Source organism: Trachypithecus francoisi, unplaced genomic scaffold (genome assembly GCF_009764315.1).
Source record: "Trachypithecus francoisi isolate TF-2019V2 unplaced genomic scaffold, Tfra_2.0 Contig00025, whole genome shotgun sequence".
Classification (NCBI taxonomy): Eukaryota; Metazoa; Chordata; class Mammalia; order Primates; family Cercopithecidae; genus Trachypithecus; species Trachypithecus francoisi.
In genome coordinates this window covers 189,320-212,021 of record NW_022680462.1, presented here as the reverse complement: position 1 = coordinate 212,021, position 22,702 = coordinate 189,320, and positions in this window count along the sequence as shown.

Genomic DNA, 22,702 nt, shown 5'->3' with positions numbered 1-22,702 from the left:
ATTATGCCCTTGCTCATGTTTAATCACCTGTTCCCAGGTTACCACCCCCAACCATCTATACAACACGTAATGGGGAATTATCAGAAGAGGGGCAAGGAGTGGGTTCACAGATGAGACTTTTGCATTCCCTTCAGAACTTCAGAGATGTTTTCCTTAAAGATATCATCCAGTGATCCTATTCTTTTGGCAGTTGGAGCACCCAGTAACTGACCATGGACACAGGGAAGCTTCTAGGCTGGGCCCAAGAGATTCAAATGTCACGGTTCTAATGGTTTTTCTTTTCTTTTTTGAGATGGAGTCTTGTTCTGTTGCCTAGGCTGGAGTGCAATGGCACGATCTTGGCTCACTGCAACCTCTGCCTCCTAGGTTCAAGTCATTCTCCTGCCTCAACCTCCCGAGTAGCTGGAACTACAGGCATGTGCCAGCACACCCAGCTACTTTTTGTATTTTTAGTAGAGACAGGGTTCCAGCATATTGGCAGGCTGGTCTTGAACTCCTGACCTCAAGTGATCTTCCCGCCTCGGCCTCCCAAAGTGCTGGGATTACAGCGAATGCTTTTTCTTGTGTTTCCCTCATTGCCCAACCCCAAAACATCTCAACAGCCCTGAACTTCCATAAACAATAGAATCAAAGAGGGGACAGGTCCAGGCAAATCTCACCAAGTCAAAAGAGAAAGAAGTAGCCATATTACTGCACAGTTCCAGAAGAGACATGTGGACAATTTTTCTGACAACATTGTGATTATATTTCTGAATACATTTCCAAATACCTTCTGAATTCTGTTCAGAAAGATCAATTTTTTAAATCATACATTCATTGAAAGTGATCTTAAAGTGATTATATATAGAGAAAACATTTGTTCAAGTAAATATAGTGTACTAGAGTTTTTTAGTAAATTATGCTTTTAGTCTGCATTAATATTCCACCAGTCCTTTAAAAGAGTAAAAATTTATGTAGCTAGCACATATATGTGTATATATGTGTGTGAGATGTGTACATGGCACACACAGACATACATGCATGCTTAGATATATTTATAGTTATCTTTGTTTTATGTTTGTTAAATTATTTATTTATATGTTTTAGAGACAGGGTCTTGCTCTGTCACCCAGGCTGGAGTGCAGTGGTGCAATGATAGCTCACTGCAGCCGTGACCTCCTGGGCTCAAGTGATCCTCCCACCTTGGCCTCCTGAATAGTTGGCACCACAGGGGCATGCCACCATGCCTAGCTAATTAAAACACTTTTTTTTTTTTCTGGGGAGGCTGAGGTGGGAAGGTCATGAGGTCAAGAGATCGAGACCATCCTGGCCAACATGGTGAAACCCTGTTTATGCTAAAAATACAAAAAATTAGCCAGGAGTGGTGGTGTGTGCCTGTAATCCCAGCTACTCAGGAGGCTGAGGCGGGAGAATCACTTGAACCCGGGAGGCAGAGGTTGCAGTGAGCTGAGATTGCACCACTGCACTCCAGCCTGGCCACAGGTTGAGACTATGTCTCAAAAAAAAAGTAGGGATGAGATCTTGCTATGTTGCCCAGTCTGGTCTCAAACTCCTGGCCTCAAGCAATCTTCCTGCCTCGGCCTGCCAGAGTGCTGGGATTACAGGCATGAGCCACTGTGCTAGGCCTACATCTATGTTTATGGCTGCTGAGCTTTGCTTGTCTACGAAGTGCTTGCTTCTCTCTGAAATTTAGCACAGTTAGGGGACTTTGGAGCTGCTGATCGTGAGTACACACTTGTACTGTATGTGGTGTCTTCTGTTACAACAGTAGTGAAGGTGTTTCGTGACCCTCTCCACCCTCCCTGAAAGTGGCACTCCTTTATGTGGACATTGGTGCCATGCAGCCACTGTGGTAGAAGATGGGATGGAAATAAAAATTTAGACCACTGCCAAAGTCATAATAAATAAATGAGTGTTTGTGTGTGTGGGGAGGGGGTGGATGGAGTAGGGGGTGTAGGCTGTGATGGTTTTGATTGTTGGATTTAGTAGATGACTACAAAGAAAAGAAACGGTGTGATGTAGCCAGAATCCATAAACTCAAAAGAGAAAGGTACCAAGGTATGAGAAGCTGAGGATTAAGATAATGTATTTAAAATGCAATGAAGGGTCCAGAGAACACTGTGGAAGTAGCTGGAAGGAGGGTCAGCGGAAGCCGGAGGTATGGACAGATGGAAGGAATGCTGTTTGGGGATGACAATATGTGAGAAGACAGTTGACTAGAATTTCTTGCTTTTGGCAAGTGGCAAGGATGGAGATCAGGGTTGGAGTGAGGGCCCATGAAGGAAGGCACCTATACAGAGTGAAGTTTCAGGGGCAGGGCACAGTGTCTCATGCTTGTAATCCCAGCACTTTGGGAGGCCGAAGCAGGTAGATCACGAGGTCAGGAGTTCGAGACCAGCCTGGCCAACATGGTGAAGCCCCATCTCTACTGAAAACACAAAATACTAGTCAGGTGTGGTGGCACACGCCTGTAATCCCAGCTACTCCAGAGACTGAGACAGGAGAATTGCTTGAACCCAGGAGGCGGAGGCTGCAGTGAGCTGATATCGTGCCTCTGCACTCCAGCCTGGGCAACAAGAGTAAGACTCTGTCTGAAAACAAACAAAACAAAACAAACAAAGTGAAAACAGAGTGAGGTTTCAGCATGTCAGAGACCAATTGTAGCCTTTGCTTACCCTTTCAGTAACACAGCAGGGGGAACTTCTGCTAAGGACTTCGGGAAAATTCTCCCCATGAACCACTAGGATCCCAGCTACTTGTGCCCATCACTGCTGTGCTCTCAAACAGGCTCAGAGGTATGGAGGGGAGGTGCAGAGGCTAAGATTTGCTTAGAGAAAATATCTGACAGAGAACTACAATTATTTCCTGAGATCCTTTTAATTTAAAGTTTATCAACTGGGTGCAGTGGCTCTGGTCTCCCAGCCCCTCAGGGGGCTGAGGTAGGAGGATCACTTGAGGCCAGGAGTTTGAGAGCAGCCTGGGCAACATAGTGAGACCCCGTTTCTATAAAAAATTAAAAACAAATAGCCAGGCATGGTGGGTGGCACATGCCTGTATTCCCAACTACTCAGGAGGCTGAGGTGGGAGGATCTCTTGAGCCCAGGAATTTGAGGCTTCAGTGAACTATAATTATACCACTGCACTACAGCCTGGGCAACATAGCAAGATCCTGCCTCTAAAAAAGGTTTATCAACATGTATCAAGTATTGTGCTAAGTCTAGATATATATAAGACACTGTCCTTGAGCTCACAATATACATTATTTTAGTAGTCTCTCAATCTTCTTTCATGGAAAGATTGTGCTGGAGTTGGTTACTCTACTAGTGATTGCAGATTTCCTATTGCCTGTAAAATGGAAGTTGAGATGTAAAGCAATAATGTGGGTATTTCGGGTAGAAATATTTTATATTCTAATTAGAAATAGATGAGTAACTGATAGAATAGGCTGATCACTGGAGTTTGACTAAAAAGACCAGGGTTTGAAACCAGCTCCAGTCTTTCCTAGCTGTATGATTTAGGGCTTATTCAACACTTTGTCCTGCCTCAATTACTCACTTACTACAAAATGGGACTACAAATCATATCAATTTGTAAAGGGCATTAAATAATGTAGGGACTGCGGGCATATGCCTGGCAAATAATAACGATACAAAACAACTTTTTCCTTCTTTTGTTTTTCCTGGCATTATTCAGTTCTGTTAAATAACATCTTCACTTTTTACATGCAAAGAATTAGTGCTCAGAAAATGTTTTTAGTGTGAACATAGACTATCTTGAAATGTAATGATTTACATATATAAAAATTTATAGTGACAGTCTCTTTAATCTCAATGCTTTCTTTTTCAATCGGCAGAAATGTAAACAGACATTTTCTGGAGTACAGGAGCCATGGAGAGAGGCTTGAACTCCCCGTGATGAAGTAGAACAAGTAAAGATTCATTCCAAACTCATATTTTTGTCTCACATTTAGCCAGTTACTCCTCAGTAGAAATGAGAGGAAGCTTGTCTTTAACAGTCTCTTACTTGGCTTAATGTACAGGAGTCATGATTTCTAAATCAAGGTTTTAACCTCTTCTTGAACACTTTGTGTAGAAAAAACTATGAGAAGAAAGTTGCTATTCAAGAAGTTTCTAAATACAACCAGCCATTTTTTTAAAAAGTAGCAGTTTCATTAAAAAGAGAACAGCTTTAATTTTCAGAAGTTTGGATTTAATATGTCTAGCTATAGCTTTTTTCCCCTTCATTTATCCTGTTTGGTGTTCTTGGAGTTTCCTGGCTTTGTGGTTTGGTGTTTGACATTAATTTGGGAGGAATTCTCAGTCATTGTTGCTGTAAATATTGTTTCTAGTTCTTTCTCTGTTTTTTCTCCTTCTGGGACTCCCTTGTGTGTGTATGTTATACCTTTTGTAGTTATCCCAGAGTTTTTGGATACTGTGCCCTGGGTTTTTTCCCCCATCTTTTTTTCCTCTGTGTTTTTCTGTTTTGGATGTTTCTAGTATCATATCCTCATGCTGAGAGATTCTTTTCTCATCTGTGTTTAATCTACAGCCCATCAAAGGCATTCTTCATTTCTGTTGTAGTGTTTTTGACCTCTAGCACTTCTTTTTGAGTCTCAGAATTTCTCTCTCTCTGCTCCCATTACCCATCTACTCTTGCATGTTGTCTGCTTTTGAAAGCCTTTATTATATTAATTAGAGTTTAAAATATTTCCTGCTCTGATAATTCCATTGTCCATATCTGACTCAGGTAGAGATGGTTTTTAAAATCTCTTCAAACTATGTATCTTGTCTTTTTGTATGCCTTGTAAATTTTTGTTGAAAGGCAGACATGATTTACTAGCTAAAAGGGACTGTGGTAAACAGATAAGTAATGTGATGGTAAGGTGTGGGGCAAGGGGAAGTGTTCTATAGTTCTACAGGTTTCAGTTTTTGGTCAGCCTGTACCACTATGCTGTAATCTTCGCCAGTGCTTTTCAACAGCTGCCTCAGCAGGGACAGGATGGCAAGAGGGGGCTGGAGTTGGGTGTTTCTTTTTCCCAAGTTAGGTTTGGCTCTGATAATACTCCAGCAAGTTAGGCGGTGGTAAAATAGTTTCTCCTGAGGGCAGAGCAGGCCTTTTCCAGAAGAACAGAAAGCTCTGGCATATTTTGAAATTATTCCTGTTCCCTCTCCTTGCTGGAAACAGAAGATTTTTTTTTTCTTGGTATTTACTGTGAGGATGTGGTAGAGGTTCTGGAGGTAAAACTCATAGGAGATTGTCCATACAATTGGGTCCTCCTAGAGTTTTTGCTTTGTTTTGTTTTTGTGCTTTTTAAAGAGACAAGGTCTTAAGGCTGGACTACAGGGGTACAATCATGGCTTACTGCAGCCTCAATCTCCTGTGCTCAAGCAATCCTCCTGCCTCAGCCTCCCGAGTAGCTGAGACTACAGGTGCACAGTATCAGGCCCAACTAACTATTTAAAAACATTTTTAGCTGAGACGAGGTCTTACTATGTTGCTAGGCTGGTCTTGAACTCCTGGCCTCAAGTGATCCATCCACCTTGGCCTCCCAAAGCGCTGGGATTATAGGCGTGAAACACCGCGCCCAGCCTCCCTGGAGTTTTTATCTCTCAGTCTTGTCCAAATTGAGTCTCCAGCAATTCATCAATTACAGTTGAGGTTTTCCTACCCTCCCGCTTGTTCCCATGGAGGTTTGTGCTCATGGGTTTCTCCTCTGGTGATGGAATTCTCTTTGTCTGCCTTTTTGACCCTCCAGTTCTGGGGGCTATATTTTGCCCTATGACTTCCCTTTGCTGAGAACCTAAGAAAGGTTGATTTTCAGTTTGCTCAGCTTTTTCCTTGTTGTTAGGGCAGAGTGGAGACTTCTCAGCTCCTTCCATTGCCAGACCGGAAGTGGGAAGACTCCCCTATGATTTCATTCTTGCAGAGTTTACTTTAAAAAGCAGCCAACTCATATTGTGAACATAGCTGTGTATAAGAACAAATGTACGAAATATAACCCTGCATGAAAATACACATCGTGCTGAGGTGGGGAGAAAGCCAAGTGATTCTTTAAAAACCATGTGACAACAGCCCTTAAAACTGACATTTGATTCCATTTTGGAGCATTAAACTAAGTGTAGATTTGCTTATATATGACATAAGCATCCTGATTTTATATATTTGCAGCTGAAAGATCTTTGGTGAGTGACATGTCCATGTATTGATATTTACATGACCTTTGAAATTTATTTCAAATATAAAATGGGTTCACTATAGACTTTTGAAAATATAAAAACACATGTGCTGCTGAAATACTTTAAAATCTGATGAGTATGTTACCTACAAAGAATCTTATTACTTTAAGAGTAATTAATGTTAAATTAGAAGTTCTGAAATTATTTCCATTTTCTTTGGGTATGGCTATAAGTCTCTTCCAGAACATTTTTTGAATATGAAATATGACAGAATTAGCTAATGATAGATGTGGAAATTAACTGACTAAAACCTGAAGAGTTTGAGCAGGTACCTGACTGGTTCATGTGGGTGTGTGTCTGTAATGGTATTTGCTTTGTTGCTCAGGAACAAAAAAGTTTGTATATTCTCAAGCAGCAGAATGGCTGATGTTGGCTGGGAAGGAATTAAAGAGTTAAAGCTGCTGAGCATGATGGCTCATGCCTGTAATCCCAGCACTTTGGGAGGCCAAAGAGGGCAGATCACCTGAGGTCAGGAGTTCAAGACCAGCCTGACCAACATGGTGAAACCCTGCCACTACTAAAAATACAAAAATTAGGTGGGTGTGGTGGCACACACCGGTAATCCCAGCTACTTGGGAGGCTGAGGCAGGAGAATTGCTTGAACCTGGGAGGAGGAGGTTGCAGTGAGCCAAGATCATGCCATTGCACTTCAGCCTGGGTGACAGAGCAAGACTCTGTTTAAAAAAGGAAAAAACAACAAAAAAACAGTTAAAGCAGACTCTTTATAATATAAGCTTGTTATTTAAAAAATTCAAAAGGGCACAGAAATGTGTAGCATAGAAATGAATAGGTTCATGTATCCTTTTCTGACTGCTGCCATTCCTTCATGACAGCTATCTTTAATTTATGCATATTCTTCCAGATTTTCTCATGTATGCTGTAATAGTTATAATTATTATTGATGCATATTAGTACATCGTGAATATGATTCTGTCTCTACCTTTTTAACTTATGATGTCTTGTACTTTTTTGGGTTAGTCTATATAGATAATAAGCTCATTTAAAATATACTGCCTATTATTTTATTGCTTATTTTACCAATTTACCATAGATTATGTTACCAATTACTTATGGTTTGATGTCTCTGTTGTTTCTAATTTTTTTCACTATTAGGAACAATGCTGAAAAGAATATATTTGTGCACTTGAGAACATTTCCTTAGGAAAAAATTTCTAAGTAGAATAGCTGATTGAAAGAATATGCATGTTTTTCATTGTAATAGCTAGTGGGAAATTACTCTCTGAAAGGCTTGAGCCAATTTAAACTTCTCCTTACCCACTTGTGGGTCAACTATGGTTATTGTCTTTGTAAATCAATTTGATGAGTAAAAAAATCTAATTTTTAAGCTTTATATATTAGTATTATAATAATATATATACACAATATAATATTAATCAGGTTAAGGATTTTTTGAGATGCTTGTTTTCATTAAAACACAATATTTAAATGAATGGAATTTCTAGTTAAAGTCCTTTACTGTTTTAATAATTTAAACATAACTTTATAGTTAGCTGATTTTTTCCTTAATAAAAGTTTAAATAAGTTAATTGACCTTTAAAATTAACTAGATAAAATGATGTATTTGGTTTCATCCTGGGTTTTGGTTGACAATATTTTGTCTAGCCTGTCGCTGGTGAGTCTAGCTCTAAATCATAACTAGATCATCATAATTTACCGACACGCAACATAACATCTGCAAAGGTATAACATCGATAATTCTGATGGTGTTGACAATATACTAAACATCTGGATGAGAAGTGAAAATTTATTTTGACAATCTATACACTACCAAAAAACAAACCTCAATGTTTTGCTTTAAGTAGTTTTGTCACTTCTCTCTTAAAAATAATTGTTTCTTCTCTCTGTATCTATTCATCTCTAATTGCTGCACTTTCCAGTGTGGCCGACAGGAAAGAGTGAGCAGGTGGCCCTTTGCATTCACAGGTTCTGTGTCACTGGATTTAACCCACTGAGGCTAGACAATAGTCGAAAAATATTTGCGTCTGTACCTGACATTTGCAGCCTTTTCTCTTGTCATGATTTCCTGAGCAGTACAGCATGACAACTACTTACATATCACCTACGTTGTGTTAGGTATTGTCAATAACCTAGAGACGATGTATACAAGAGGATGTGTGTAGGTTATATGCAAACACGAGGCCAATTTATATCAGGGACTTGGGTACCTGTGGGTTTTGGTGTCTGTGGGAGTCCTGGAACTATACCCCCATGGATACGGCATGGAGTTGTCCCCCACGGAAGAACAACTATATAGAGTTTGTCTTTCCCTTTCTTCCTTGAAACTCCTTTAAATTTCAGATTTGAGATGACTATTTCCTGACCAAATTGAATAATTATTTACCTATTAGAGTTTTGAGAGAACATTGAGGCAGGCTGTCCTCTTAGATAGCCTATACTTTAGTTCTTGAACTTTGTTCTGGCATTGATAGCATCTGCAGTTGTTTGAAAATTAATTGAATCTGGTAAAAGTCCCTGTGCATGCGGGGGTCTGTCTTCCCCTGCCCAAAATAACTAAGTGAGCTTGTTCTGTCTCCCCTTCTGTGCCGTGTTTCAAGTTCACCAGCAACACCATCTGCTTCTCTATAATCACAGTTTCGCCTTCCTCCAGGCTCTGTGCATTTCAGGAGGAGGGAACCTACCTGCTTCAGTCTCACTTTCCTTCATTGTCTTCTCTTCATTGTCTCCTGGTCTGTTCCTAACTTAGAAACTAAGACGAACATTCTCCTTAGATATTTGCATTGGCCGCTTTCTGCACTTCCATATCAATACCCAAATTATTTGCTCTAAATCTCTACCTTAGTTCTTACATCTCACCTGTCCTCTCTTCTGATTGTCTAGTGAACCCATTCATTGTGTGGTTTCTTCCTTGTAATAGTCCTTGTGCTTCTAGAGCTCTGGAAAGAGCCCTCTCTCCTTCTCCCACCTTACAGTCTTTCGAAAGACTCTCCCATCCCATAAGGGAGACCCAAGGAAGACATTGGGTCCTGTCTCCTATCTTCAACCTCTCCATGTCTCTTCACAAACCACTGGACATAACAAATTATTTCCACTTCTTCTCCGCGTTTTCACTCAGATGGCCTTTCTCTATAGTAATTAATTTGTTCATGTATCCGCTTATTCCTAGGATGTTTATTAAGCTCCCACTGGGTACATTAAGCCCTGCTGAGAGCTCTGAGGTGGAGGCATTAGTGGAGGGAGGGAAAGAAGTTATCTCATCTTCCCTCGAGGACTTTGCAGTCTAGACAGAGGCCCAGGCATTTATTCACAGAAAAGTTGAGACTACATATGATTAAGTGACTAATGTTTGGTACAAGTTGGTACAAGCAATGTAGCCTTAGGATGTCAGAAGAGAGAAAAATTTCCTTAGATGGGAGAATGGGATTGGGAGGTTGATGTGTAAAGGCACTGGCCTTACAGCATGGATACAATTTGAGAGGCAGGAGAGGGTGAGAGGATTCCACCAGGGAGGAAGGAGATATGGCAGGTGACACAGCCTGGATGGAAAGGACAAGCTGTGTTGGAGAGGCCATTCCTCCACGAGCCCTGGCAATTGTTGGTTTGAGGAGCGCCAGGGCATCATTCATTTTCACTCTCCTTTCACTTCCTATAGCAATATATATATTTTTGATCATGTAGGTTGTATTCTTAAATGAGTGAAAAGGCAATGTACATTTGTTCATAAAATGATATTATCATTTTGCACAAATTAAATAACACTAAAAATTATGTATTGTCATAAAGATGGGGAAAGAGGTTTTAGCAAAGTTCTTTTTCATCAAAGAATATATCAGTTGCATGCAAAATAGGTTCTGTGTTTGCGTAAATGGCTTCTTCCTTTCAGTATACTCTTTCTCTTTTCTTCAGAAATCTCATGAAGCCCACAGACTTTATAGTAAGTACTTTTTTTCTCATCTTTTTTTTCAACTTCTATATTAGAATCAGAGGGTACACGTACATGCTGAAGTTTGGTGTATGAATGAATCCTTCACCCAGGTAGTGATCATAGTACCCAACAGGTAGTTTTTTTCAACCCTTACCCCACTCCCTCCCTCCTCACTCTTGTATACCCCATTGTCCATTGTTCCCATTTTTATGACCATGTGTACCCAACATCTAGCTCCCACTTAGAAGGGAGAACTTGTGGTATTTGGTTTTCTGTTCCTGCATTGATTCGCTTAGGATAATGGTTTCTAGCTGCATCCATGTTGCCATGAAGGACTCAATCTCATTCTTTTTTATGGCTGCATAGTATTTCATAGTGTATATGTACCACATTTTCTTTATCCAATACACTGTTGATGGGCACCTGAGTTGATTCTATGTCTTTATAGTAAGATTTCTGAATGAAACACAAAGACGTTCTCTTCTCCCTTCTGAAAAATGTTAAGAAACTGAACATGTGTGTATGTGTGTGTATATGTATATATGTGTGTGTATATATGTGTGTGTGTGTGTGGCTGTGTGTGTGTGTATATATATATATATGCTTTTCTGTGGCCCTGAAGAAGTTGCTTAAGCCTCGACAAATCTCCTATCATCTCCATGGGGGCTTATCTGCCTTGATAAGGGCCCCATAGGCTTTTCATGGCCCTGCTTACCCTCTCACACCTCTGGAAATGTTTCATTTATATCTTCCGACTTGAACCTGAAGAGATGACATTCTTTTCACTGCTCCCTCAGTGCCAAATTAATATCCAAAGTACAGTTGAGGTTTAAAGATTCAGACTGTTGGACTGGGAACTGGATCCTAGTTTCTATTTATCTGCCTGTCTAGCTAGTTACCCTCTTTTTCTCCCACTCTCTCTCTCTCCTGGTCTCTCTTTCAGTGTCCCTTTCCCACTGTCATCTTTCTACCACCTTTTTCCTTCTTTCTGTTTATGTGTCTTTCCATCTGGCCATCACTTACTGGTCATCTCTTTCTCTCTCTTCCTGCCAACCCTATCTACTGCCCCTCTCTATCCTCTATCCTTGCATATATGTGTATGTAAATATTTTAAAATATACCTTTATATTTGGGAAAAATGGGTTAAAGTAGTACTTTTTGATCAGGCTGTTGATAAAGTAGTCTTAACAGAAATGGCACAAGAACAAGTCACCATCTACAAAGGAAACCAAGGCCAGTAAACCCAACACAAAATTTTAGAATAATTGCAATTTAAGGTGCCCTGGAATTATTTCCACACTCAAAATCATTTTTTTCTTTTTCCATTTGAAACGATTTGGCAGAAGGAAAATTGCTCCTTTTTCCCTTACTGTACAAACAGCTGCCCCCTCTTCAGTCTTTGTAATCCTAATACAAGCCTTGGCAAATGAGACACGGGTTCTAAGGAACATCAAATCCCATGAGTTGAGGAATAACAGAAATAAGCATTTTGCCTCAGTTGGGCAAAACAGCATCTGTGTGTGAGAATGGGACTAAAGGATTGCTCTTCTAGTGCGTTTCCATGTGTAACATGCTGTATTCAAACTGCCGATTCGTTATTGGCTTTATGTCCTATTCACAGCATTGATTTCGTGTTCATCCTGTTTCCTAAGTTTTGGGTACCTCTGTAATATACATGTTTCTTTGCATCTACCATGATTTCTCCGTGAAAGCTGCATTCCAAAGTCCTTTGTTCATTCTCTCTTTCCCCTTACCTTCCCCCTAGACCTAATTATGAAACAACTTCAAATAAATACAAAAATGTTTAAACAAAAAACCATTCTGCTTCCTGTGAACAATTGCCTAGCTTTTCCCCCTCTTTTCTCTTCAGGAGTTCTAATTCACTTGGAGTACTGTGCAGTTGGCCAGGCCTGAGATTTCTGGGAGCTGTAATTGTGTCTCATTAATTCTTACTGTAATGTGGGGTAACTATAAGGAACATGCAATTAGTGGTTTGGTCAATGAACAGAGCAGTTAATCAGCAGACAAAAGATGGGGCTCAGGGCCCATTAGGCTGAAAGGAAGTGTGAGGGCTGTTCCGGGCTCCAGGAATGTACTCGAACATGCCTGATGTTGGACAGGCTCAGAAGACTATGTTTGTCTTTTTGCTAAACCGGCTTTTTTTTTTTTTTTTTAAATTGGTGTGGTATGTGTTTATTCAAACACTTGAGAGATTCCTGAGTATTCGGCAAGAGTACCCCAAGCCTTTTTCTCTCTTCACGTTAGCTGGCCTCGGCTTCTTCCCTCCATTGTGCAAATAAACCTCCAATACACACACAACAAAAAAGCAAAACAAGCCAAAAACCAACTAACCAACCCTCCACAATAAAAATAAAGAAGAAGAAAAGCACAATACTGCTTTACTGGAGTGTATTAAACATGAAAGTCCTGAGCTGACCCCTCTGTCATCAGAAAATAAATGAAAGTGGAGACCAATAACGTTGAAATAAGCTTTTGTGTTCTCAATCATCCCCTCCATATCCATCTCTAGAAAGTGGACCTTTATGCTTTTGAATGGAGGTGCTTTAAATACATGTAAATGTATGCAGATAAGCATATGAGTTTTAAAATGTTGCAGGCCTTATAGCTACAAGTAACCTCAATTGTGTGTTTTCCGTGAGAAAATCTTGTAGCATTACTTTGGAACTTTGAATACAAAAGTTAACCCCAAGGAATAAGGTCCCTTTTTCTGGGTAACATGGACTGTACTGCCCTTGCCTAGAAAAACCATGTGAAGTTTACAGATAGAATCCTGTGAAATGTTGTAAATGTGAAGCGATGATTATACAAGAAAATGAATTTATCAATAATACATTGCCCTGGGGTAATTCTGAGCTTGAGCAAACAGTTCTTCAAATAGCATGACATCGCTACTCCTAAGTAAAGCATACATTTGGAATGAAGAAGGAATGATTACATTTGCTTTTCAAAAGTGAAACCAGCTTAATTATTAACTTATTTCCTGAGTCAAGTGCAGGTCTGAAAACAAAGGTAGGGTTTTTTTCTTTCTCCAAACCTGTCTGCGGTCTTATCTTCTTGGGATTCACATTGGAAACAAAGAAATGTTCAAAAAATGAATTCTCTTAGGCATTATGTTAGAGCTTCAGCTGTTTTTGAATAATTAGCTTCATTTGTTAAATATTTGAAACATTTTTTACTTGGAGATAAGAATAGCATAGTGGACAATGAGGGTTACAAATGTTATACCCTTCTTATCAATTAATTAGGAACACTAAACCCGTTCAATCTCTTTTTTTGCTTATTTAGATTTTCTTCTGTAAAGAAGTGTTTTTACTTACTTACTTACTTATTTATTTATTTATTTATGAAACGGAGTCTCACTCTGTTGCCCAGGCTGGAGTGTAATGGCGCGATCTTGGCTCACTGCAACCTCCCCCTCCCGGGTTCAAGTGATCCTCCTGCCTCAGCCTCCTGAGTAGCTGGGATTACAGGCATGCACCATCATACCCGGCTAATTTTTGTATTTTTAGTAGAAACAGGGATTCACCATATTGGCCAGGCTGGTCTCAAACTCCTGACATTAGGTGATCGGCCTGTCTCGGCCTTCCAAAGTGTTGAGATTACAGGTATGAGCCACTGCACCCAGCCAAGAAGTGTTAATTTTTAATTTAAAACATCATGAAGTTCCTCATTTTCTTCAATGACATGCCATGCATTGTTTCAGAAATTGGGAGAATGGTGGAGATAGGGAAGGTGGTTTAATTCTGCATCAACTAGCTTTGAGAGACAAAGGAATTAACTTTTGCACCTCAGTTTCCTCATCTGTAAAATGAGGATTTTTAGTCAAAGTGATCTTCAAGGTTCTTTTTTTTTTTTTGAGACGGAGTCTCGCTCTGTAGCCCGGGCTGGAGTGCAGTGGCCGGATCTCAGCTCACTGCAAGCTCCGCCTCCCGGGTTTACGCCATTCTCCTGCCTCAGCCTCCGGAGTAGCTGGGACTACAGGCGCCCACCACCTCGCCCGGCTAGATTTTTGTATTTTTTTAGTAGAGAGGGGGTTTCACCGTGTTAGCCAGGATGGTCTCGATCTCCTGACCTCGTGATCCGCCCGTCTCGGCCTCCCAACAAGGTTCCTTTTAACTGTGCTCTTTTGTGACTTTTTTGAGCCAACAGTGAAACTGTTCCAAGCATTATTTAAACATAGGATTTATGTCACAAACTATCCATAGTAAACCATGGTTCCAGTTTGCTGCTGCTGATGCAGGCTATGGAATCATTAGAGGTTACTACCAGCATCAAATTAGTTGTGAAAGGGTTTTCTCTGTAATCAGTTTCTTTTTTCTCCTTGTCTTGATTTGCTGATTGCTAAATATCTCCCTTGTTTCCTAGTGAATAACACTCCTTCAGGTTTCAGGAGCTTGTTGTAATTACCTTGGTCTTTCGGACAGCATGCTGTCTGCCTGCTTGCATCTGTGAGTGGTATCTACTGCTCTAGGGTTTCATGTAGTGTATCATAAATCTCAGCAACAAACGGACTTCAAAATCTTCTGTTCTTCTGTAAAGTGATACAATTGGGTTTTTGTGGTTGCACATTGCTTTATAAAGTAATCTGCTCTGGAATACATCTCAGAAACCATAAACATGGTGGCTGGGTATGGTGGCTCATGCCTGTAATTCCAGTGCTTTGGGAGGCCGAAGAGGGAAGGATTGCTTGAAACCAGGAGTTCAAGACCAGCCTGAGGAATATAGTCAGACCCCCATCTCTTCCAAAAAACAAACAAAAAAAATTAGCCGGGAGAGGTGGTGTGTGCCTGTAGTTTCAGCTACTCAGGAGGCTGAGGTGGCAGGATCACTTGAGCCAGGGAGGTTAAGGTTGCAGTGAGCTGTGATGCTGCCACTGCACTCTATCCTGCCAGAATGAGACCCTGTCTTGAAAAAAAAAAAAAAGAAAAAAATTAAGAAACCATAAACATGTTACTTTTCTCATCAGGAATGATTCTGCTTCACTTCAGCCTCATACTCCCAACAAGAAAATGTATGCACATATATATCGGCCACTTAGGAGGCCCATGCATACCGCCACCTGGCTGGAATTTCTGATACTGCTCAGCCCTTAAGGTCTAATCCATCCTTTTGGTTTCTGTGTCTTTTGTGACCTGACCCCTTTCCATAAGACTTTACCTTTAACCACCCTTCCCATTTTAGAAATTCTTTCTTCCCATCAGATTGCACCAGGCAAAAGTCTTTCATTCTTTTCTTTCCTGCCAAGATTTTCTCTAGCATCAATGTGACCTTTGGAGAATACAGAAGAATCAGTAAATGATCAATACATCTATGACTTATTCACGGCACAGGGTCAGAAACTCTCATGCCAACATAGGCTAGGCCGATAACGTAGGAGTTGGGTGAGCCCGAGAGAAAATCACAGAAAGTGGTGGCGGGTGCAGGGAGGTGGAGGGTATGATGTTGAGGGGATGGGAGGCCGGGGTTGGTGAGGGGGTGGGGGATGGAGCCCTCCAAAGGACAGGCCTCTGCTAAAGACAGCAGCCTGCACTCCCTCCAACCAATTATCGCCATATGGGAATGTAGCCTGATATGGTTGGAACTTCTGATTAAAAAGAAAAAAAAAAGTTGGAAATGTAGATTTTCTGTAAACTCTCCCAATTTTTGTTTTTATATTTATTTATTTATTTGTTTCGGGACAGGGTCTCCTTTGTCACTCAGGTTGGAGTGCAGTGATGCGATTTTGGCTCACTGCACCCTCAACCTCCTGGGCTCAAGCAATCCTACTGCCTTAGCCTTCCAAGAAGCTGGGACTACAGACGCACACCACCATGCCTGGCAATTTTTTTTTTTTTTTTTTTTTGGGTCAGCACAAGATCTCACTATGTTACCCAGGCTGGTCTCAAACCCCTGACCTCAAGAGATCCTCCTGCCTCAGCTGTCTCACTATGTTACCCAGGCTGGACTCAAACCCCTGGCCTCAAGAAATCCTCCTGCCTCAGCCTCCAAAAGCACTAGGATTATAGTTGTGAGCCACCACTCTGGCAAAATTGCCTTTTTAAAAATTACTCGTGCAAGGAATTTTTTGTTTTGAAAGGGTAAGCTCAATAAGAAAAAGATTATTTTTAGATTACTCAAATTACTTTAATTTCAAGGAGTTGAGTGAGGCAACAATATGTATTGCCCATAATATGAGGATGTTATTTAATTATATCTGGAGTTACTCTGCCAAGAGGGTGGTTAAAAGTCAGGTAATTTTTCTCCTTTAACCCTCACCACCCTGTGACATTCTCATATTTAATGCATGTAGAAGCCAAGACTTGTCACGGAGTTAGTAAGTGGTAGAGGCTGGCCTAAACTCAAAAATGCATGCTCTGTGCCGTCCCTGCCAAAGGGCTGGTCCAGGATCTCGGACATTCTTCAGCCTGACATTCCAGGTTCTATGCTAGATAATTATCCTCAGGATAATGCAGGGGTTACTTACTATTTTAAAAGAACTACAATCTTGGCCGGGCGCAGTGGCTCACACCTGTAATCCCAGCACTTTGGGAGGCCGAGACGGGCGGATGACCTGAGGTCAGGAGTTCAAGACCAGCCTGGCCAACATGGTGAAACCCTGTCTCTACAAAAATACAAACATTAGAATGGGTGTGGTGGCTCATGCCTGTAATCCCAGCACTTTGTGAGGCAGAGGTGGGTGGATCATCTGAGGTCAGGAGTTAGAGACCAGCCTGGCTAACATGGTGAAACCCTGTCTCTACTAAAAACACAAAAACTAGCCAGGCGTGGTGGCGGGCGCCTGTAATCCCAGCGACTGGGGAGGCTGAGGCAGGGGAATCTCTTGAACCTGGGAGGCAGAGGTTGCAGTGAGCTGAGATTGTGCCACTATACTACAGCCTGGGCAAAAAAAGCAAGACTCTATCTCAAAAACAAAAACAAAAACAAAAATTAGCCAGGCATGATGGTGAGCGCCTGTAATCCCAGCTACTCGGGAGGCTGAGGTGGGAGAATCACTTGAACCCGGAAGGCAGAGGTTGCAGTGAAAAGCGATCATGCCACTGTACTCCAGCCTGGGCGACAGGGCAAGACTCCGTCTCAAAAAAGAAAACAAAACAACACAAACAAACAGACTAAAAAAGAAAAAAAAAAAAGAAAGAAACTGCAATCTTAAGAAATTGAAGCTTCGTTAGATATTTGGTTGAAGGACTTTAGAGAGTAGAGAGTTCCTTTAAAGTGTTCCCAAGGCAGGTCTTTATCTCTGAACATCTCAAAGAATAGAAAGCATGGTGGGCGGATCTTATGCTTCAGTTGACCAAATGGTCACATGCTTCCTATGATTTGGTATGGACTGCCAAAGGCTCCTACTGCTTCCAAAATAATTCCATCACCAGGCTGCCATGCTCTCAGCCATTCCCACCATTAGAAACCCGTTCTTTTGGGTTAATAAAATGATCTCTAGAAAGCCTTGACAAGCTACAAGTGGCAAGAGACTGGCTGAAATAACACATGAAAACTGTAGACTGAATAGCAAAACTTTGAAATAATAGGAGATAAGACAGATGGTATTTGTAACATATATAAAATATTTAACAGTGCCTGGTGTGTAGTAAACAGTCAAACACTGTTCAACGAGTGAAAATAAGGGATGGGAGGGGTGAAGCTGGGGGAGGCAGGCACAGGGTGGATGTGGTGGTGGCCAATGGGACACAGAACATGAGAGAGGGACAGGGTTGTGAAGAAAGGAGGCTGAGACAGATATGGCCTGCCACAGAGGTGAAGTTCAGCCCTGAGCCCTGGTTGTAGCAGCTTTTTCTCTTTCATCATAGTAGAAATCAGGCAGAATTTATGCCCACAATTTGACTGTTACAGGAGCTTTCTGGTTCCATGGTTTTAGGACACACAGGTTTTGTTTCAGCTGTTTAAACTTACACATTTCAGCCAAGATGATGATAAACCTCAGGAAATTAAGGAAGGGAATACATATGATATCAGAACCAAAAATTCAATCTTCCTTCATATGTAAAACATGAAAGCCATAAGACTGTAAACCCAAATTCTGGTAGAAATCCACTACAGTGGGTTATTCAGCCAGCGTGAAATTTATGTGCACCTTAAGTAGCGGGTTATTTCGCTTCCTGTATTTCCTGTTTCCAAATACTCTTTTGAATTGAAAATGGTGAGAAGGGTAAATTATATGACACTGGAAATGTCTTTCCTACTTCATTTACGATCAAGAACTACTGTTTGCATTTGTATTATGTAGCTACTATAGAAATTGACCAAATGTTGACAGACAAAAGGCACGTGCACCCTGACAAGAGCCAAAGCAAACAGGAAGGAACCAACAAGGTAGAATTGTTGGAAAGAACAAAGGATACAGACACACGGGACCACTGTTGAACCTGTTCTTTGCAAGATGAGCCACTACAGCTGGGCGCATAGAAGGTTAATGAGCCTGATGGATGGAAATGGAGCTGGGTACTTCTGTGCAAGGTGCAGACTTTTCATCTGAAATGCTTTCTATTTAGATTTTCCAGGAAGTGAGACTAAATGATGTGAAGAGGAGTGAGTAAAGACCAACCCTGGATGATTGATTCAGGATGCACGTTAGAATGGGACTAAAGCCCTGCCGATTCATCTTTTCTTTCCATAAGGCTTTTAGTTGGTTGCCACGATGGAGAGCAAAGGTAAGGTGAGGAGAGAGAGGAAGAGGAAAGCTAATTTCTTTCCGGTTAGGAACAGGTAGACAGCAGAGAATAACTCCAGGCAATCTGGGGTCAAGGCAAAATGATCTATGTCCAGATCCCAGTCTTTCCGCTGCAGTCCACATTTAGAATAAACATATATGCATCTACACTGTTGGGTTTCTTCCCAAGCTGGAAAGACCACAGGAGTAAGTTGGCAATTCAGACTTTTTTTTTTTTCTTTTATTGACTAGATTCCAAATTGGGGGTAGAGGGGAGAGATAAAACTCAAATACCCCAAATTTGAACCAGATGACAAAATGTCACCCAAACCTTTCGCAAGGCAAGGCTGAACGGTGCAGGTGTGTGTATCAGGTGTCAGTTCTTCCCTCTTGGGGTACTGACACAGTTTGCCTCTTCCCCGAGATTCAGTGAGTGGCTACTGCTGCACATAGGTAGCCAGTCCCTAATGAAACTCAGCTGCACAAGTTTCACGGGGCTTTAGGATTTATAAACCCATGATTGGGGCTGGAGCCTTCCAGGAGCCGCTGCCCTAATAGAACAGGGAAGGAAAACTGATCTATCTCTGCAGGCCTGCTTTTCATTTTAATGAGTGGCTCTGAAGGACGAGCAGGCTGCTAAACAATTTATTTTTCAGATAATACCAGGAATGGACTGGAAATACATTCAGAAGGAAAACACAGTAATTAATTTGTCACTGAAACCTGAGGGGTTCGGCTCCACTTATAGGTGATAATGAATGTTTTGCATGTAATTAGCAAGAATAATTAGCACATTCCTGGTAACAAATGGACTGACTGGTACTCTGCAAACAAAATTAATTGTTGTGCTAACAGAGGCAATTGTGTCTCTTTATTGTCTGACAATGTTCCTTATATGCACTAATACCTACTTTAGAACTAGGCGGCTTTGTGCAGATAGGAAGGGGAATCTGTAAAATTGTACCCCTTCCATCTGCTTCTCAGAAATTTCAAGACCACCAGGGGACTTGTTTGTCAAAACTTGTTAAACAATTTGTAATCTTTAACATGTGTTTTACTGTATTAACGGATGAACCGTTCAAATCAACTTACTGGTTAAGCCAGGAAAGCTACTCTAATCAATCAAATGCTGACATTTTAAACTCTGGGAACTTTTTTTTTTTTTCTTTACCTTCTTTGGAAAGGAATAGATAAAAATATTGAACTAGAAGTGAGAGGAAAAAATTTCTTAAGTTCTGCTGATGCATATTGAATTTATTTCTGTTGTCTTGGCCTTATAAGGTGGGTCTGGACTTGGAAGCCTGTTTGTGTTTGCAGGCTTGCAATTATGCTGCTCAGAAGACATACAGTGGTATCCCTTTTATAGCCTTTTAAACAGTTTTAAGCAGCATGTAAAATTTATACACACAATAGGCTTCTTTCTTCCTGACTTTGAAACCTATTTTTTTTAAACTTCTACAGCTTACAATATAGGAAAATGAACATGAATATTCTAGTAATTCTTAGGATGGTTGGAGAAGCTCAGAATACTCTGATATACTTTAAAGAGGATTCCCTAGGTCTGGTGCAGTGGCTCAGATGCCTATAATCCCAGCACTTTGGGAGGCTGATGTGGGAGAATCGCTTGAACCCAGGAGTTTCAGACAGCCTAGGCAATATGACAAGAACCCATCTCTACAAAAAATAAAAAACTTAGCCGGGCATGGTGGTGCGTGCCTGTGGTTCTAGCTACTTGGGAGGCTGAGGTGGGAGGATCATTTGAGCCTGGGAGGTTGAGGCTGCAGTGAGCTGTGATTGTGCCACTGCACTCCAGCCTGGGTGACAGAGTGAGACCCTGACTTAAAAAAAGAGAGGATCGTTTATCAGAACTGCATCCCTGTGTGTGCACAATAAATGATTATATGAACAGAACTGAAATCAAATTCAGGCTGCTGGTGGGTACCGGATTTCCACACACTAACCTGGCTTCCTGGGAGGAGTGGAGCAGAGCAAGACTGGCCTTATTCTTGAGGTGTGATGTGGGGTCTTGCCCTTAGTGTCTTTGGGGCACCACTCGTGGGCAGGTACTTTTCCTCCTACAAATTGTCTGCTCCTGGGTTTCTGTGACTCCATTTTTTCCAGGCTCTCCTCTCATCCCTTTAAAGTCCTTCTCAGTTTCTGTCCTTGGGCCCTTACTCATTCCTCTTAGGGGAACTGTCCTCCAGTTCTGGGGCCCCCAGTGGTTCCCTTTTTGGGCACAGGGGTTGTTTGGCATTATCACTTGGCGGCCATGTCCGTCTAGTATTTCCAGCTCCTTGTTGTCCACTTTCATCTAGATGCTTTCCTTTTTCTCTCAAACATCTACAGATTTCTCTAAAACAAAATGGATTTTCTGCCTCTAATTTCTGCTTTCTTTTCGTGAAACCACCACTTTGTCAGCACAGGCTGGGCGCAGTGGCTAATGCCTGTAATCCCGGCACTTTGGGAGGCTGAGACAGGTGAATTACTTGAGGCCAGTAGCTCAAGACCAGCCTGGGCAACATGGTGAAACCCCATCTCTACTAAAAATACAAAAACTAGTCAGGCGTGGTGGTGCTCGCCTGTAGTCCCAGCTACTGGGGAAGCTGAAGTAGAAGAATCGTTTGAATCTGGGAGGCAGAGGTTGCAGTGAGCGGTGATTGCACCACTGCATTCCGGCTTGAGTGACAGACTGGGACTCTGTCTCAAAGATAAAATAAAATAAAGTAAAGTAAAATAAAATAAAATAAAATAAAATAAAATAAAATAAAATAAAATAAAATATCAGCCACGGAGCGTGCAAATCTCTGGATTATCATGGTTGCCTCTGATTTCAACCAGTTTCTAAGTCATATCCAGTATTATTTTCTGAAGGATATTTCTTTGTTATTTTTCATCCCATTGTCACCAGGCTACTCAAGCTTCCAAGCCTCCTCAGTAATTTTTCTATTGTCAGGAAACTGGTTTCCCTATTGCTTTTCTTGTTCATTCTGCATACCATAAGTATATGCATCAATTAAGTACTTTGAATCATGTAATTTACTGGCTTAAAAATATCCGGTGGACCCCTGGCTTGACATCCAAAGCCCAAACTCCTTCACTTAATGTGCAGAATTCACCATTGTTTGATCCTAGTGGTTCCTGTGTATAAATATGTTCTGGCTAGACATGCTGTTTTCATACCGATTTTGCACATTCTGACTCCACAAAGCCCCTGGCCTTCTTCCTTCTCTCATCTAAATCTATCCATTCCCCAAAGCTCTGTCCTAGTTTCCCTCCTCGCAGACACTTCCCTGATCACTGGAAGCTGCAGTAAAATTCTTATCTGAACCCTGCCTTGCCTTGTTCCAATGACTTGGTCAGGAATCAGCCTGCATTGCCTACTATTGGCATTTGCCTTGCATGTGTATTTCTTGCCTGTGCAGTTAAATTTCTCAAGGCCAGGAACTGTGTCATATTTTAAAGGTGCTGCTAATTCTGTTTTGTATCAGTTATGTTTAACATTTATTTCAAAGCTAATTTTATAAACATTGTCCTTTTTAGAGGATTTTTCTCATTTTGGGGTTCTGTCTTCGGCTCTGGGTCTTTCTTTGTCTTTTGCTTTTCCACATGTTGGAAGCTCTTGAGCAAGGATTTGAACACTTATCCAAAGCCAGGCATCTTTGTGCTTCCAGGAGGCAGGGGTTCTGTGTGAGAGATTAAATGGCCGTTCTCTCTGTGGCTGGAGGATTTCACAGGGCACGCCTCTGGAGAGCGGTGAGGTGGAAAAGTGTTTACAAATGAGAGAATACAGGTTTCTGTCCTTCTTTGTTGCTGTTGAGCTGTGTTACTCCGGGAAAATTGCTTTGCCCCTCTGAGACTTGCTTTCTCACCTGCGAA